The sequence below is a fragment of the Macaca mulatta genome, chromosome 17 (genome assembly GCF_049350105.2).
Source record: "Macaca mulatta isolate MMU2019108-1 chromosome 17, T2T-MMU8v2.0, whole genome shotgun sequence".
NCBI classification, from domain to species: domain Eukaryota; kingdom Metazoa; phylum Chordata; class Mammalia; order Primates; family Cercopithecidae; genus Macaca; species Macaca mulatta.
In genome coordinates this window covers 38,177,484-38,182,373 of record NC_133422.1, presented here as the reverse complement: position 1 = coordinate 38,182,373, position 4,890 = coordinate 38,177,484, and the positions used below count along the sequence as shown (strand labels likewise).

Sequence of the window (4,890 nt, the reverse complement as noted above, 5' to 3'; positions counted from 1 at the left end):
TTGTCCAATATTCTAACCACTAACCACATGTAGATATTTAAATTAAATTAAACAAAATTAAAAATTTGTTCTTTACTCATGCTAGCCACATTTCAAATTCTCAATAGACACATGCAACTACTGTCTACCATTTTGGATGGCGCAGTTACAACTGGTCCATCTGACACCAATTTCTCTACAATCAATTCCATTTCACAGAATTCTCCTGGTTTAATATTAATAATGAACAATTTTGATCACACTATTCTCATGCTCAAAACCTCTCTGGTCAAAAGTATATTCTTAAAAATACATAGTTACATGGAAAAAATGGTTGCATACTATAAGGGTCAGAAAAGGGTCAGAAAATATCATTATGAAATAATAACTAAGTTTCAAAAGTTGTGTTTTATTTATGTTTATATGTCTATAAAAATGCTCATAATATTAAGAATGCTTACTTGTATATTTATTTTAAAATGATTTGCATTTCATTTTCTGCATTTTATGCCTTTCCACATTATTCAAATATTTGAAAAGAATTTTATTGTTTTCTATTTATCATTTTGCCTTTAGATTACTTGTCTTTAGTGTTTCTTAGCACTTGATGGAGTTGCCACAAGCCTCACTGAGGCAGATGTCCTTTTAAATAGTGGTGTCTAGTAACGATTATACTGCCACAGATATGAGCTAGAAAAAGCAAAATAATTTTCATCAGTTTTGCTTTATTTAAATTTGTTTTAGCTTTCCTTTTATGGCTTCAAAGACTTGTTGAAAATTTCAATAAGATCAGGTGGGAAGAACTTGGTAACAAACAAAGACTTTTGATTAGCAAGTATGATCAATTAATATTCTAGTATTTTGCCTGCCAGTTAATATTTTCCCATTTTCTTCTAAGGATATCAATGAAAGAGCTTTGCTAAGGATAAACATGGCTTGTTGAAATCAACAAAGTTTGCCTATAAAATTCACCTAATTTGCCAGTCTAGCAACTCTATCAAAAAAGAAGTTATTCTTTGTGAGCTCATGCTGGCTCCTAAACGATCATTGTTTTCTCTTCCAAATGCTCCCAAAACATCTGTTTAATAACTTCTAGAATTTCACTAGGTCCTTTCATGCCATGCCAAGAAGTTTGGATTTTATCTTTCGTACAAAAAGGGAAGAATCTATGTGTTTACAGTTATTTTATAGTTATGTGTTTTTTTCATTAAAATGTACATTTCTTGAAATGAGGCATTGCACTTATTTATATGTCAACCTAAGTATAAACATATAAGTAATAATACTCAATACATGCTAGATAGATGGGTCAAATATGTGACAATATTTAAAATATTTTGAGGAAACTTTCCATAATGCTTGGCGAGCGGTGGAGGAGGGGTGGCTGCTGCATCTGAGCGCAACTACTAGGTGCGTTCCTTTGCACACCTTCCACATCAACCTCAACCCACTCACTGCCAGTAAAAAACGGTGAAAGAACCCACTTTCTATGATGTTTTGGGGGTTAAACCCAATGCCACTCAAAAAGATCATGAGAAAAAGGCTTATAGGAAACTGGCATTGAAGTACCACTCTGATAAGAACCTGAATGAAGGAGATAAATTTAGGCAGATTTCTCCAGCTTATCAAGTTCTCTCTGATGCAAAGAAAAGCGAATTGTATGTCAAAGGAGGAAAACCAGGTAATTAAAGAGGGTGGAGCAGGTAGCGCTTTTGGCTCTCCTGTGGACATCTTTGATATGATTTTTGGAGGAAGAGGAGGAAGTATGCAGAGGGAAAGGAAAGGTAAAAATGTGTGTCAGCTGTCAATAACCTTAGAAGATTTATATAAAGGTGTGGCAAGAAGACTGGCTCTGCAAATAAAACAACAAAAAAAATGTGATTTGTGACAAATGTGAAGGCAGAAGTGTTAAGAAAGGAACGGTAGAGGGCTGTCCCAATTGCATAGTTACTGGAATGCAAATGAGAATTCATCAGATAGGACCTGGAATGGTTTAGCAAATTTAATCTGTGGGGATAGAGTGCTAGGGCCATGGAGAACAAATCAGTCCTGAAGATAGATAAAAAAGCTGCAATGGAAGGAAGATAGCAAAAAGAAGATTGCACAAGTCCATATTGACAAAAGCATGAAAGATGGCCACAAGGTAACATTCCGTGGTGAAACAGACCAAACAACAAGGATTGGAGCTGGGAGACATTACTATTGTGTTAGATCAGAAGGAGCATGCTGTTTTTATTCAACGAGGAGGAGAACTTTTTATATGTATGGACATACAGCTGGTTGAAGCATTTCGTAGCTTCCACTCTTAATAACTGAACTATAGTCATCACCTCTCATCCAGGTCAGATTGTCAGCATGGAAACATCTTGGGTGTGCTAAATGAAGGAATACCAATTTATGGAGCCCATATGAAGAGTTGCCAAATTATCTAATTGAAGGTAAACTTTTCCTGAGAATGGCTTTCTCTCAGCTGATGAACTTTCTTTGCTGAAAAAACTCCTACCTTAGAGGAAGAAAGTAGAAGAGACTGATGAAATGGATCAGATAGAACTCGTGGACTTTGATCCAAATATGAGAAAAGATGATGCCATGACAATGGAGAAGCATATGAGGATTATAAACATCATCCCAGAGGTGGTGTTCAGTGTCAAACCTCTTAATGGGGCCAGTGAATAACACTCACAGTTGGCATTTTATGTGCAGCAGTGAATGAGTGGAGGGCTGTAATCATAATACGCTTACTGCTTCTTATTGTTTTTGCTTCAATAGTCAACTATAGTATTGTTTTAAAAGTTGTATTAGTCTTTTTCATGCTGCTGATAAAGACATACCTGAGACTAGGAAGAAAACGGGGTTTAATTGGACTTACAGTTCCACATGGCTGGAGAGGCCTCAGAATCATGGTGGGAGGCAAAAGGCACTTACTAGGTGGCAGTGTCAAGAGAAAAAGGAGGAAGAAGCACAAGCAGAAACCCCTGATAAACCCATCAGATCCCATGATACTTATTCACTATCACGAGAATAGCACAGGAAAGACCAGCCCCCATGATTCAATTATCACCCCCACTCCTGGTCCCTCCCACAACACACGGGAATTCTGGGAAATACAATTCAAACTGAGATTTGGGTGGAGGCACAGCCAACCCATATCAAAAGTTAAATGAAGAAAAAAGGCAAATATAAAATCTCTAACTCTGCACTGTATGTGTGATGACTTCAGGGTGCAAGATGAAGTTTAATATCTGTAGAAACTACTTTAAAAAGAAGTTCTATTAGCATTTGTTAGGCCAAACCTTGTTATTGGTTTCATCTGTGTACATGAACAAACTTGAACTGAAATGCTAGGTATGTGTCTAGGCTGCAGTGTATGACCTTTCATTCTTAATCTATAAAATTAGAACTGTATTTAACCGGCAATTAGAAACAAATAAATGTAATTTGTAAAGAAGTGTTGGTTTGTATATTATTTGTATTATATAAGTTCCATTGTGATTCCTCTGTATTTATTCTGTTGCCTCAACCGTTACTTGAAGATGGCATAATATAATTTAGGTTGTGGTATCAATGATATAAATGATACTTTTCTAAAGAAGCAATTTTTCATAACATGCTGCTTCTCAAGGGCTTGAACTTCTAGGATCGTGTTCCCTTCTGCACACACACCCACACCCACATGCGCATATATACCCATATACATAACTTGACCAGTCCTAGTTATTTTTACTCCTTTCTCTTTGGACCATAATATGCCCCTAAGTAGTAACTTCCAGAGATGGGTAACTTAAAAGTCAAAGAAAAGAGGCCTCGACATGGACTATTAATTTTCATGTATACTATAGAGAGTGTTCCTTTGGTATGTTACAGGCTTACTTTAAACCTTTTGACTTATGCTCCAGAGTAACTGTAATTTAATGTTTGTAGTATAGCAAATTTATAATGAATAACTGTAATTGTAAGTTTAAAAGTTTCATCATATGTTCACATGCTTAAATCTGAATATCAGAATTCAAGTAATTCTTGAAATGTATGAATGTCCCCTCAACATACTGATTACACAGCATTTCTCAAAAATATTTTGAGTAGGTGAGCTAAATAACTAAGCACATATTTAAAAAATGTTATTTTGAATAAAAGACTGAAAGGAGATGGGGAGTAAGCAGGTATAAAGCTGCGTTTTGGGAGACTTATTAAGAATCTATTGAGAGTGTTAAGAAAAGATGGGGACCTGAGTTAAATAATGATGGGAATATATGGGGGTAAATGGGATAAATAGATGATTAATTGATAAACAGATAGCTATATGTGTGCACACATATGTGTGTGCCTATATGTACATGATTGATTAGATCACATAAATTCAAAGATTTGTAATGACATCCAAGTTTTGGGCTTAAGTATCTCTATGTTTCAGGATATTTAAATTAAATTAATTCCCCCATATGACTATGGCTTTAAGTGCAATAAGATGGTTACTCCTTGTTCATAAAATGTAATTGCGTGGGGCAGCTCTGTTCAACAGTCACTTAGGTTCCTAAACTGACAGGGATTTCCAAGCTTTCAATTTATGGCAATCAAGTTTGTTGCAAGATCCCACCAGCTAAAAGAAAATTCAAATGAAGGAGCATGCATTGGGAATGTCTGGGACCATGTGTGGAAATAGAACACATCACTTCCTCTCAAATTAAATCAGCTGTAAATCAGTCCTATAGCTACACCTAAGCACAAGGGAGGTTGAAACATATTTTAAGTGATTAAGAATGAGGAGAGGAATATAAATTTAGGTGAGCACTTGTCATTAGCAAAAGAATGAAAAAAGGGAAAATAATAGATGTTATAGGGTTATAAGTTCATTTTGGAGCATAAGCCCGAGGTACCACTTAAACATACATGTAAAGAGGTGTCTATTAAGAG

General features: G+C 35.5%; 1 pseudogene; it reads left to right on the top strand.

Moving 5' to 3' along the window:
• The first annotated feature begins 1,567 nt into the window (after positions 1-1,567).
• LOC100425738 (dnaJ homolog subfamily A member 1 pseudogene) lies at positions 1,568-2,639 on the top strand (annotated as a pseudogene).
• Positions 2,640-4,890: the final 2,251 nt, after the last annotated feature.